Genomic DNA, 14,373 nt, shown 5'->3' on the forward strand with positions numbered 1-14,373 from the left:
GGTCTGTATGTTGTTTTGGGGTTTGTGTAAGAAGCAATGCATCCGGGTACCACCCTCAGAGATGCACAGTGTGAAAAATCATGCCTTGGAGTTTGGTTTCTTTTGTTGCTGGGGTTGTTTTGGCTTTGGGTTTTTTCTTCCTCTGCCATATGTATCCCATCTGCTGGGGCATATCCTGGCTGGCTTTCTGAGGTGGAAGAGGCTGTATCTTATCTGGTGATATTCAAATTGGATTTTGTGGGGTTTTGGGAAAACACCATACTTCACTTTTTTTTTTTTTTTGAGAATTAAGAACACTTACGTCTCTAGATATACATGATAAATAAGGCTTATAATGTACTTGCAGCGGCAGCATTTAGACTTTGTGAATTGCACTATTTATTGGGGAGAGAAAAGAATTTAGCTTAAAAATGGAGGCAGATTATGTGAAGGCCACTCAGATGCACGTTTCTTCCATCATTGGAGAAGTCCATGGAGGACTGTTCCCTGTGGGAAGGATCCCACACTGGAGCAGGGGAAGAGCGTGAGGAGTCCTTCCCTGAGGAGGGAGGAGCAGCAGGGACAGCATGTGATGAACTGACCCCCATTCCACATCCCTCTGTGCCACTGGGGGGAGGAAGTAGAGGAAATTGGGAGTAAAGTTGAGCTTGGGAAGAAGGTAGGGGTTGGGGGAAGCTATTTTTAAGATCTGGTTTAATTTTCTTATTATCCTACTCTGATTTAATTGGTAATAATTAAACCGATTTCCCCAAGTTGAGTATGATTTGCCCATGATGGTAACTGGTGAATGATCTCTCCTTTTCCTTATCTCAGCCCAAAAGAGTTTCGTAATATTTTCTCACCCCTGTCCAGCTGAGGAGGAGAGTGATAGAGCAGATTTGGTGGGCGTCTGGTGTCCACCCAGGGTCAACAAACTACGTGTTGAAATCAGGGAAATCTCCAAATATTTTAACTAAGAGCTACATTAGTGAGACAGTTTTGAGTGGGCATTTCAGGAAGCTTAAAATTGTTTTATTATTCTGTAGGGTTCAGAAGTTATTGTTTCTTTTGAAAAACCTGGAAAAAAATGTTATTTAAGAGTTGTCTAGTCTGGAGGGTGAAAGGGGACTGTTTTCCAGATCTGGGGAACAGAGTGATTATATGTCCCTCACAAAGATGTTGTACCAAGAGAAGTTCATGATAACTTAATAAATCTGATGCCACCTCAAACTTTTCAGAAGTGATTCTGTATTTTAGTTATGATGAGTTGGTATTAGAAGACATTTATGCACAGTCGTATGGGTGGAAAATATTTTAAAAGTCCTAATGTTTAAACTGGATAGAAGTATTGTTCATAGCCCTATAGTTTTAGTGCCCGAAAGCGTGGAAAAAACTATTTCCAATGTATATGGCAAGTACAATTAAAAATCTACTACAGACTATACATTCTGCATAGCAGCAAGGTTCTCCAGCTATACCTTATACAGATCTGAGTTAACAGCACCCAGAAATTAAAACTGTTGCAGAACTAAGCCTTGAATTTTATACTTACTTAAATTGACTGTTGGATAGTTATTTAGGAAGCTAAAATGGAATGACTCAATTATCTAAGCCATTTCTAATAGTGGAAATCGGATTCCTAAATCATGTGGTTTCTGTTGAAAGTTTTGCTCAGAGTCCTTCAGTAGATGAAGGCACGTGGGGAAAGCTGGGTAATGAGGCATCGAATTACCACTGCCTTTGAGATATTTTTGGTAGTAATCTGTACCTTTTGCATGACCACTCTGTTGCGTTCTGAGGATAGGAGAACCAGTTTCATGCTGCTTTTGCATATGAACAGAATCTGTAGCTATCCTGACAAGGGAGCTCTTGGTTCTTTTGCCATACTGAAGAACAACCAGAGTGAAAACCTATCCATTTATCAGTCCATCAGGATATAAATACTTTAACTTCATTGTTACTATTTCTATTTGTGTAGAGATTTTGGGGTTTTGCTTCTAGCTGCTTATATAAAATTCTTTTTTTTGGTTTTGTTTTGCTATAGATAATATTATTTTCATGCAACTACTGTAGGATTCTTGAGTAATCTTAGAATCCCACTTGTATGTGTTGGTGACTTTTTCAGGGAATAATTTGACTTTGATTAATAAGAAGTAAATTATATTTTAAAAATATGTTTATACATACACAAGAGAATGTCTGGTTTCTGGCTATTTGTTGGTGTCTGGTTCTAGAATAATTACTATCACTAACCAGAATTGTAAGAGTTCACTAAAATGACTTGGATTTTAACCTCAGCAAATGAAACGATATGTAAAAAAGTTACATTGTTGGTTTGGTGAAGTGACTAAAGGTATTTCTCTGTTATTCCAAGGCTGTTGTAGAATGACACTTCTTCTAATTGCTAGTGGCATAGAGGAAGATAAATACACATCTGCAATTTTCTTCCTGATTTGTACAGATTTTCAACACATCACACAGATGATCAGTGAAAATGCTGGTGTTCAGTAATTATCTTCAGCACTTGAAGGGTTTGCAGATATGTTAATAATCCCATTAATCTTCTTCCTTTATATGTAAAGCTGTAGCCCAGATGTTGCATCATTTGCAAATCTTGCAATTAAAACACTTTATAACTTGCAGTTATGCAAAGGGGCAGTAGACTGGAAAATGGGTAAAATTGCTTGGCTAGGACATTACCATAGCAACACACTGACCTCCGTTCAATTAGTTACAACTGAAGATCCAGCTATTAATTATAATGGTCAGAAAAGGATATAATCTGAATCTCCTTTTGCCTTTTTAGTATGGACACTTCTCACTTGCCATAAATCTCTGACTTTAAGAGACAAAGCTCCAGACCTGAAGCATTAAGAGTGATAGTGCTAAATACTGATTGAAAGTAGAGGACTGAAAAAGAATCTCCTTTATCATCTATATTCAAGGTACTACATCAACTTTTTGTAGTCTGAGCACTCTGTCAGGCAAACTTCAAAGTGAATATTCGTTATTGCTCATTTTAGCTATTGAAATCTACATTATGTGTGCCTGCAATTATCTCTCACTTTAGAAAGCTACTGTTAATTAGGGCCAAACTCATCACCATGGGACTTGTGGAAACAGATAGATGCCTCCCTCTTTCAAAGTTTTACATTTTGCTGTAGCAAAGTTGTTATTTTCTTGGCATGCTATCAAAGAAAAGTTAACTGTCAATTATAGAAGGCATTCCACTTTCTGAGACTGGAGCAGTCTCAGCATAGTTGCCCAGCAATGCTCTGGCTGACAGTAAATACCTTAGTGTCATTTTGGGGGAGGTTCTGCAAGGTACTGCCTTGCCACATCCCTTTATATTCACTCCAACAAAAAAGGCAAATCTTGAGCCTATGACACTGAAATTCTCAGGATTTTGGTGTTTTGTTTTTTTTTTTTTTTGTTGGGTTTTTTTTTTCTTTTTATTTTTCTTTTTTTAATTATTGTTTCTTATATTTAAATTTATTTTCTGGTTACCTCCACATTACACTAAACAGTAAACGGGAGAAGACCAGGTACTCAGCACAATTACTTCTTCTCCCTTCCCCCTTGAAGTACAACATATTCAGTATTTATGTAGTCAATGCTGATGTGTATTTACATTCTGTAGCTTATTGTTAGGATGAGGAGAGTTGTGGGGTTTTCTGGTGGTGGTGCTGGTGGCATTGGTGGGGGGGTTGTATTTGTAGAGGGTTTTTTTCTGCATAGTTTTCCTTTTTTCTTTTTTTTTTTTTTTTAAACACTTTTCCCTAATAATTACTGATGAAAGGCAAGGAAGGAGCAGAAGGGCCTGACTGGGAATAGAGTCTCAAAATCATTGGACGGCGTAAAGTTTAACTAAGCACAAAGCCCTGGCAAAATACATGGTTACTCAGTAACTGACTTCCAGCTGCTCTGGATTAGACCCATATAGATTAAAGTTTGTATTTAAATATGAATCTCTTATATAATAACCACCAAGAAATCTCACCCCAGAAGGTGCTTGTGCATTTTTTGTGATAGTCATACCCTTCACAGATGGCAAGTGTGTAAATTGTATCCTCGTTTTTGCAGCCCTGTGCAGGACTCTGGTGTGAAACAAGAAGCACAGAACAGTACAATACCAGTCACTGAAATTATTTTGAGGTGATCCTCATGAAAGATGCAGATTTGCACCACTTAGATGAAAAAAAAGATATGCTAGTGAAATCTTCTTAGTAATCAGCATTACATTGTATCAAGTGATGGACAATTATGGCAAGTTCAGAACTGCTTTTAGCATATTGATTAAATAGCTGTAACTGTTTATTGTTGTGATTCTTTCCCTCTCTGCCTCCAAGGCCCTTTCCTGCAAGCCTGCAAGGAATTTACCTGTGCAAGTAAACCCATTGCTAGTTCTACTTTGCAGTTATTTAAGAAAACATGTAAAACCTATAGCTTGAAGACAGCATGATATATTACCTTGTTTTTCATAGGGGTTCCCCTATGTATATAGCAGCCTACAGTTGTTTTAGAGTAGATGGTTCAAAGATGCAAATTCAGCATAATTCATTTTGAAACAGTCTTCAGATTATTTGAGGTCCAGGAATGAACCCAGAAACTGTAACTTTCCATCGTTCCCTCCTTCTTACCCCCAGGAGATTTTGTAATATATTTGGTGAGTTTGGGTTTTTTGGGGGGGTTTGTTTAGTTTGGGTTTGTATTCCTTTGTAAAGCACATTTAACTCCCTCTTCATCCAAAGGTGATGTGCATCCTATATGAGTCAGAGTATCTGAACAAAACTCTCTTTGAGCTTTTTAAAATTATTTTGATAACATGCTCTCTTATTTTGATGAAATGTAAGTAAATAGAAATGAAAGTAAATAGTAAACAGATATAGTAAAATTCAAGAGAGAATTTGCAGTTTCTCTGAGGGAAAGACACATATCTATTCCCAAATGTAAGTTAGCCACATAAATGTGACATTCACACAGAAGAGATTTAGACAGTCCAGTGAAGTAGACGGGAGGGGGAAGGTTTCAGACCAGAAAGAACATATTTGTAAAAAACATTTTGACTCACAGAAAAGGCCACTTTTCTGCTTTCCGGTGTAATTCTTCAGCTTTTCTTCGCAAAAGTACATTTGTACAACTTTTTTCACACTGCTCAGGCTTCTTACCATTGCCATTTGACTGAACATGCAGAAAAATTTATGTTCTGGATTAAAGCACTGGGTTTCAGTGGGTGGAATCTGGCAGTAGGCACATTTGCTATTATTAAATTCCACAGAGTCAGCAAATTTCACATATCATGGAAGTTATTTCTGCCTGCTTCTACTTGAATTGAGTTTAATGTTTCCCACTTTTTCCATGAGATACATATTCTGATTGAATTTATTTTCTCTGTGTTCCCTAAAAATCAGCCTGGGCTATCTGAACACTTCAAAAGTATCTGGTTTACATTTAATCAATATCCTTCTGAGCATTTAAATGTTTTCATGATGTCCCTTTTAACCATCTGTTCAAAGTCAATAAACCAACTCAACTGTTTCTTTTTCAATGGGTCATTTTATAAGCCTCTCCTTATACAGGATACTAGCTGAGACATGTCAGTTTCAAAATCAGAGAATCAAAATAAGGTACATTTGGGATCCAGAAGCAAAATAATGGTTAGACCCTGTCACTTTCTCATTTATACACTTCTTATTTATTTCCTTTGGCACAGTTATATGAGTACTCACTTGATTAACTGTTTCAAATATATTTATAAGGAAGCAGATTGTTGTACGGCTGAATCTTCATATTCCTCATACTTTCACTGGAAGTGCTTTGTCAGAGTCTGGAAGGTAGACCTCAGAGGCTATGTCTATTGTAGCAAGTAGATGAAGAAAACCCTGTCATCTGGCCCTGCAGATAAAAGACAAAGCACAGCTTTTTCCATATGTTTAATTTCTCTCCCTTCCTCTCTTGTCTTCTTCCTCACAGAACAGTGGCTTGGTCCCTTCTGCCTGCTGAGAGGGGATGCTTGATCCATGGTAGTTCCCCAAAGTATTCATGAGCATTTTCTGGATCAAACTAGTTGGTATGATCCAAACATGTGTCAAGAGAGTGCTAGCAGCGTGTATCATTACATCCTAGTGCTGGCCTGTTTGGTTTTCTGTCATGGGTGTCGCTGAACAGTTTTGCCATCTATATCCATATGGGAGACTGCAAGTAGACACAATCTCAGTTCTAGCCACAGATGAAGCGGCAGGAGAAAAGCTGTGTGGTAATCCTGGTGCAGCCAAAATGAATGTATTCTGAATATCCTGAAGGCTTATTATTTCAAGCTCAGGATTGCACTTATATTTTCACAGGACTTCTAGTTTCAAGTTGGCTTATGTTCTATTAGCTGAGGAGGCATAGCTTGCTTGCATCTGTCTGGAGAATACCATCTGCTTCTTGCTTTTCATTAGCAGATCTAGTAACTATAGCCATGTGTGGTTTACATACAGTGAAATCCTTGCCCAAGAAACCTCTTTTTTGGGTGCCTGATCAATTTGGTGCCAGCACAGGTGAATGTGCCTCAGAGGCTGGCTTTTATTAATCAGTGGAAATAAAGTAATAAACTTATTTTTGTCATAGCTTTTATCAGAAGTATGTAGTAAAAAATGCTAGCGTACACTATGACTAAGTGCATATGCATATGCATGCACATGTGCCTACAAACACATGTATGTATAAAAGCAAGATATGTACACTGTAGATAGTATACATTTTTGGAAGTACAGACTGTACCATTTGCAGAAAAGTTAGTTGAAGAGGGTAATCAAATCACTTTGCTCTGAAGAGAGTGCTTTGGAAGGAACAGAATTCTTTGTGTTGTGGGGGGGGTGGGCTTTGTAATATCTGAGAGCATAATACAAACTGTCCCATGACTATCTATATTGCATTATTCACTACTGTGCAGGAGATATTCAGTGTTGACCAGTTTCTCAGAAATCCATCAGAATGGATTTTGTTTCTCTCTCAAAGCAACATGAGCAAGAATATGCACTTCCGTTTTAACTAGCTGTTGGCCCATCCATGGGGAGGTGAAGGGGTGTAAGTCTGTCCTGTGTTGCAGTGGTGGGGTGAACTCTCTAGGTGTGCAATTTCAAGTGGTTTATATCCGTAGTTGAGCTGTACAGTGAACATGTGCAAAAAGAAACAGACATATGGAGACAGGGGAAAAACCTGTTATTAAATTATACAGTAGGCAACGCTATACTACATAGATGCTGTCACTGCCTTTGGTGTTTTTTGTTTTCCTCCCGCAAACAAATTGAACCTATGATCTAAAACTTATGTTATGACAAAGCTAAAATCAGATGAAAGAAGTCCAACTTTGTTAGGAAAGGTTGATGCTCTGTGACCCAAATGTCTGACCTGATATCGCTCTCAATGTTAGTAGTCACCCTACAGGCATTATCAAAGCAATTTCAGTTACAGTACATTTAATTCACAGTGACATAATTAGAACATTAGTAAACTTGGCTATCTGGTCATTGCAAGTCATCGTTTGAGTACATGATGAAGTTATAGCAGTATGAAGGCTCTGACACTTTAAGGAACAACAACCCGTAAGTTAATTTTTTAGAACACTGCAGCATACAAAAGCCCCTTCTCTTTTCTTGTTTTTTAAACATGTGCTGCAGACATCCCTACAGAATGATCCCATGTTTGCTGAAGCTTTGACATTGAAGCATTGTAAAGTGAACCAAAAAGCGCAGAGAAGAGAGCCGTGTTTGGCATACAAAATAGCCCCCTTGCAAGATCAAACTGTCGCACACCTTTCCCTGAACATCAGTAGACATAGCTTAGTTCCATCAATAGTTTACTGACCTGTGCTGTGATAACATTTCCATCTCTGGAGTGCACAGTATGTGGCATTTTGCAAGTACGTTTAATGGGGAACGGGGGAAGGGGAGATGACGCTTATCCTGCTTGTCGGTGCGTACTGGACAGGGCCAGGGGTATCGATTGGGCAGGAAACTCTCCTCCGCTGACTGATTGCCACCGCTTGTGTGTGTATGGTCTTTGAACTTTGTCATAGCTGGATAAATGGAACAGTTTCCACTGAGATCAGTCGGGTCTCAGCAAAACAAACATCAGCCAAATTGAACAAAAAAAAAATATAAATAATAAAAGAAGCCCTTGATACTGCCTCAGTCACAGACAGGTTTGATGCTGTTGTGGGCTGTTTGACTGAGAATGTAGATGACTGTTTGAGACAATAAAGATTTTAAGATCCTGTCACACACTTAACTTCCAGAACAACTGTCCTTCCTGTTACCCTCAGGTCAGCGCTAAAAGTGAAAGGTCGGAATACCAATTAACTTATGTTCCCGACAAAACACTGCTCAGTTCAGGGGTATTATGTAGCTCAATATTTTATTAATGCAGGATGGCTTTGAGCTGCATTTACTTGATGCACTCACACAGGTTTTTTCTTGAAATTATTTTATTAATTATTCATATCATTGGAAATCAACCATAAGTTTTAATTGAAGATTTTTGAACTTTGTATTGTTTTTGCTGCATCTTCACTTTTATGTAAAAGGTGAACCAACACAATATGAACTATTAGCCATTAGTCAATTCCTTTTTTTTTTGTTTTGCTTTTATTCTTGGGGGCTGAATAATTATAGTAATATTGTGCACTAATGTTCTGGAAAAATGATTGTCATAGTATACAGTAACATATTCTGAGAATAACTTTCATAATTAATAGTAATTTACAATTTCCCTAAATTGTCAGTGGGCAGACTAAAGAGCTAGGGATGTGCAAGAACACAGCTTGGTTATATGAATGTAAAGAGTTTGAAATTTCTCTGTCTCTAAGTTGGAAGTTTTCCAGAGGTTCCTGAAGAAGCCTTGCACATGCTATCAAAAATGATACTTCTGAGGTTCTCCTTACTCTTCACCTTTTCTTGTCTGTTCTCTCCCATATGGACATCCAAGGGCTGCTGAAGTTCCCTGACTTAGATTATGAAAACAGTAACTTGCACTCTTGAGCCATTTATATTCCTGACTTGGGGATTATATTTTATGTGTGTGTGTGTGTGTCTGCTTATTGGCTAACTTTGTCAGGAATAAGAAATGCATTAACCGCAAACTTAATGTTTTACACTGAAATAGTGCTGACAGAAAAGATTTTTCCTGGTTCTCTTACATGCAGCACGTGATACGATGCCTATACCCATCTTGCTACAGACCCACAGCTTTGCCAGTATTGAAGTGCTATGTAGCCCCAGACATGCTCTGTAAGCATTATGCAGTACTCCATAGCAGCCTTAGAATCTTCTTTCTTCATGTAGTTGTTTTGGGGTATTTTTTTCTGTATAGACTTATAGTTCCTGTGGATAAAACAACCAAAAATGTAGCTGAAGCTGATGGCACCAGACTGCTCTACTTTTCTCAGGCATAGTCATTCAACTAGATGTCAGGCCTCAAGTACAAAACAGATTTTAACCACAGAGGAAGAAAGGGAACTGTGCTGACTTTTAGAAGGGTGTTGCTCTTTATTAACTTCATCCGTTTTTAGCGTGTCTTCTACCCTACCTTTGAAGGCACAAGCGCAAGGGGTATTCTCTGCCATGCTCGTAAGCCACTTTGTAATGTCTCGTGGGGAGAAATGTAGGCACACTCTGCACTTGGTTCCTTATTGCCCCTTACTCGGTGAAACTCGTCCATGTTTTGCCATGGCAGACCTCTTTTTAGGCAGCTTGTTATTTACATGCTGTTTCTTGGCCTTCCAAAAAGATGACTGAACTGTGTGACCTCTTTCGGACCTTAAACTGCTTTGATGAGAACAGTAAATCTTTTGGGTAAGGGCTTTAAATAGTGTCTTAGAAACGACTATTACACAAACAAGCTGTGTCCAGGTAAGTATCGGAACTAAGCTATCAAGGCTGAAATAACTGAGCTGGCACCACGAATCCAAGAATCCTCCCCAAAAGAGGCAGCTCTGTATTATCTGAAGTAGAATTTCATTGTTCTAGTCTGTCTCTTGTTTGAATATGTTGTCCCCACTACTAAAGTATCACTTTAGTAAGAAATGAAATTCTATTCTTCTCTACTTAGAGAACCCTTGAACTACTTTAAGACATTTAACCTGATGATTAAGAGTTTAAGTTTGTGTTGAATATGCAATGAAGTTCCACTACATTTAACAGAGACATTCATGTTTAATTAAAATTTACAGATTGCTAGTAACATGCAAATATTAACTATCCACAATGCTCAAAGTGTTAGGGAATTACAGCTGAGTTTAATCCTATTTGAAACTCCTGCAGTCTTTTTTCTCTGCCAAACAATGCTGTCTTTTTATTTATTCATTCTCTAAAAAGTATCTTTATACATCTAGTATAAAAATCGTATTTTATCAAAACTGATTTTGTAACATCATACACTGATGTAGATAAAGTTGGTCTGTGAGAGTTTATATAAACCAAACAGGCAAAAGCAAGTGCATAGTATTTTGTCTCATCAGTGAAACTTGATGTGTTCTTTGCCCTTCTGGTGGAATTGATTACTGTTAAATAGTTTGCTTTTTTTCTCTCTTTATTTTATTTTTTGATCAAATTGTGACATTTATTAACAGAAAAAAAAAAAAAAGATGGCTTCATCTTTCTACGGCTTGCTTTCTAGGGAATTCACACTATTCTTTAAACTCAGTTTTCAAGAAGATATAAAATATGCACACATTCCCTAGCAAAGCAGTGTTCAATTGCAAAACCTATCTTGGTAACATAATGATGGATTAGTTTCATGAAAGAACCAAATCAGATAAAATGACAAGAACTCTAGCAATTTTGTTGAAAATAAAGGGGGCTTTTTTGAAATAATGATACAAAATCTTTATCTGAAAATATAATGTGCCCGTAGGACATAATCCTCATATTGCTACATGAATTAAATTTCAGAATGACAGGATAATTAATATAATAACTTCTTCCTCATAAACAGCTTCAAAGGTATGAGGTGTATATAGAAGAAATGTGTTTCCATCAGCTTGAATCCTACAGGGCAAAACCAGGCTTAATATATTTAGGGAGAATTTATTTGCTTTTCTGACACCAAAAATATAATACACTACCTACTAGCATTTCGCAGAATCACAGAATGATTTGGGTTGGAAGGGACCCTAAAGTGCATCCACTTCCAACCCTGTGCCACAGACAGGGACATTCTCCAGTACAGCAGATTTCCTTATTATTTGTAACAAGAACTACAACTGTCGGCACAATTGTACAGCATTATAAAAACTCCAAAACCAAACCTGAAACATATTTTAGTGTTCTGGCTCAATTGGGTTTAATTACAGTATGTTCTAAACCCAGTATCATCAGGAGGAGCCCATACCACTATACTTAGAGCTCTGAAATACCTGTGACAGCAAAAACTGGTTTGTGGTTGCTTGGCTTAAGCAAGCACCTTCCACCAACAAGGTTAAGGAAAGGCAATTCATTTAAACAGGGAATAGTTTCTGCTTTGGAAAAGTGAGTGAGGAAGCTCTGACTGAATTCATTGAGTACTTTATGTAGTCAATAGATGGACAAGGGTAGAAAAAAACATGCACCACAATTTCTTTCTCCCTTATATGAAACTTACCAGGGTTTTTTGTTTATTTGATTGTTCCAAGTTTCCCCACCTCCAAAAAGTGAGGTCAACAGAAAGGGTGCAAATTCAGATAAGTTGCTTCATTTACCTTTTCAATAAAACCTTCAATGCTGTACTGACAGGAGCAGTGTATATTTCAAAGTTCAAGTAGAAGCAAGCAGACTGGAGTTGTGGGTGTGTGATCTGGTGGTGGTGCTTTTTTGTACTTTTTCAAATTGCCATCAGGATATTTAAATACATTCCCAATAAAAACTTCTAAGCAAATCCAAACCCAGCAAGGTGGAAACTCATATTCCCTCATGGGCGTCTGCAGCTGCCACTGCTCACGTTGAGCCTGCCTGCCTGCGAGCAAACTCTGTTTTTAAGGTTTATAAGGACTCCACCACCTGTGATGGCACAGATGTGCTACAAGATATGTACACACATGCTAGAATAGGTGTGACTGATTCCTCCTAACAGGGAAGACAGAGCCTGCTGGACTGGACATTGTATTACACTATTGTTGAGGGCCAACAAGCTGGAGTCCTGTAGAACCTGGCAACCTAGATGTGAACAAAAAGTAGATTTTCCTATGCCATAATGAGAGGAAAAGGGAATTTCAGATTCCAGCTAGAGCTTCTGGGGTGCCTGACTGCCTAGAAAATGAACTAAATCAATGCATATGTCATGGGCTTTGGCCTGGACTTCTCTCTGGGTGCCCCTCCAAGCTCTTGCAGGTCCCGAGCAGATGTGACAGATGGTTTAAACTGCAGTACCCAACTCTGGGCAAACTTTCCTTGCCAAAGGCCAGAGGCTCAGTTCTCCAGGTAGCTACTGCCTGCCTTTGGAAACATGTAAGAAATTTGTAAATTAGAAAATTGAATATGATACCTGCAGCACAATTTTTCATTTTTTTTAAATTAATTTACAGATTGTGCAACTAAGCATCAGATTAAATGTTGCAGTTCATACCAGACATTAATTCTGCTCTCTTATTGTTTGTTCAAGAAAGCTCAAATTGGATGCAGCAGCATCTGTTTTTCAGTTCTGCTTTCATCTAATTTTACAGCTGGATTGTCTGAGCCACAAGAAGGTCAAATGATTTGCCCTGACTCTGCCTATGAATTTATGGCATATGTTTGACAATCAGAGCCCATATGCTTTCCAGAAGTTTGTTACACATTTTAAATGTATGGTTTAAAATAATGCCTTTTTTTACTAGGAAAAAGTATTGCTCCTAAAGAGATCTTTTTTCTTTTTGGTGTGCTAAATTAACAAGAATAAACTGGTAACACTCATTTGTCACTAGACTTTTATGGATAGTAAATATTTTACTGAGTTTTTTTCTTTCCACTGTATTCTTAGGGGAGGGGGGAAAAAGTTATTTATGGCAAATGGCAAATTCTACTGTACAACACACACACACACCAAAAAAAAAAAAAAAAGCAATTTAACTGCTATATTTTGGGTCTAAGCTCAATAATTTTCAACACAGAGAAAACAACCATGAAATATTTCATAGCCTTGCTTTTGGGACTCTTGCATGCAAAAATTGGACAAAGTGGCAGAATATTTTTCAACACTTTCTCTTTTGCCCCCCTCTCCCAAGTGGGAAGAAGACTAGGAAAGTATACGGAAGTGTTTCAATCTGTCAAATTTAGTTTGAGAATTAAATTATCCACAGGACTGCATAAACCTTGACAACTGAGCACAGGGAGAGCCTTGCTCTTCACTGGGGTTCACTGTGATGGTTGGGCAACACAAGGTCTGTGGGGCAGGCTCCTCTGGCAGGCTGAGGGGCAGCGATGTGTGGACTCTTCAGCAGCCGTTCACAGGGTTACCTTGTCCACAGCAAATGATTGGGTGGCAACCAGGAATAACTTTAACCCCAAATCCTGCCATCCCAACACATGGACCTTGGATTAGGTAGCTGACTTGTTCTGAACCGCAGTACATAAACTGAAGAATTGTTGTGACAGTACTGGTGATAAGCTTTACCTGTCCATAAAGCTCATTGGCTCATATTTTTATATTTTATACTCATTTATGTACAATTAGGATTTATTTTTTTTCCTAATTTTGGTAAACTATGCCATAGATTAGGGTTTTTTTTCCCCGTCTTTTAAAAAATACTGGTTTCTCAAACCAATAGAACAGGGTTTCATCTTTAGAACAGCTTGTTTTGTAGCAAGTACAATGTGACAAGTTGACCAGGGTTCAGTAGACATCAGTTCTTGTTCCACTTTTCATCTTGGCCTGAAGAGCAGCAGCTTCAGAAGGGTATTTTAAAGTGCTCTTAGTGTGTTTAGTACCACTGAGAAGTGGTTCACTGTATCCAAACTCAGGAGGAGTGGTGTGTATCAAGCCACCTTTCACTCAAAAAACCAAAACAAGAACAACCCCAAAAAAACCCAAAACCAAAAAAAAAAAAAAAAAAAGAGTGCCCTATGTACCTACCATTATCTCCTGTTCCCCAAAGGATTGTTACTGTTATAATTTGAAAGGTCCTATTCTGTCAACCCTGTATCCTAAACTATATGCTATTGTGTTGGGATTGAAGGTCTGAGATGTCATCAAGCTGTTGACACCTATTCCAGTATTACAGGTAGAGTGTATCACAGTAATTCTTTCTCTGCTCTATACTTTTTATCTGACTGCTAATGGATGTACAAGGTGGTTTGATTAAAAGATCAGTTTAGCTGGTTGCCTTATATTCCTCTTTGTGGGGATGACTGGCTCTGCTGGCATGCTGTTTCACCTCAACACATGAAAGTGCATGCTAAG

At 38.1% G+C, this 14,373-nt stretch overlaps 1 protein-coding gene and 1 long non-coding RNA gene across 3 annotated transcripts in view; one reads left to right on the plus strand and one right to left on the minus strand.

Moving 5' to 3' along the window:
* Positions 1–7,932, minus strand: part of LOC136012562 (uncharacterized) — a 61,051-nt gene extending 53,119 nt beyond the window's left edge. For both annotated transcript variants that reach the window (XR_010611813.1, XR_010611814.1), the window contains exons 1-2: positions 7,831–7,932; positions 5,709–5,874 (exon numbers count right to left, since the gene is read on the minus strand). This is a non-coding gene — a long non-coding RNA (uncharacterized LOC136012562). The remainder of the gene's footprint in view (positions 1–5,708; positions 5,875–7,830) is intronic.
* ROBO2 (roundabout guidance receptor 2) overlaps positions 1–14,373 on the plus strand; it is a 1,075,181-nt gene that overhangs the window by 358,205 nt on the left and 702,603 nt on the right. The gene's annotated exons all lie outside the window — the stretch shown is intronic.

This window comes from Lathamus discolor, chromosome 4 (genome assembly GCF_037157495.1).
Source record: "Lathamus discolor isolate bLatDis1 chromosome 4, bLatDis1.hap1, whole genome shotgun sequence".
NCBI lineage: Eukaryota > Metazoa > Chordata > Aves > Psittaciformes > Psittacidae > Lathamus > Lathamus discolor.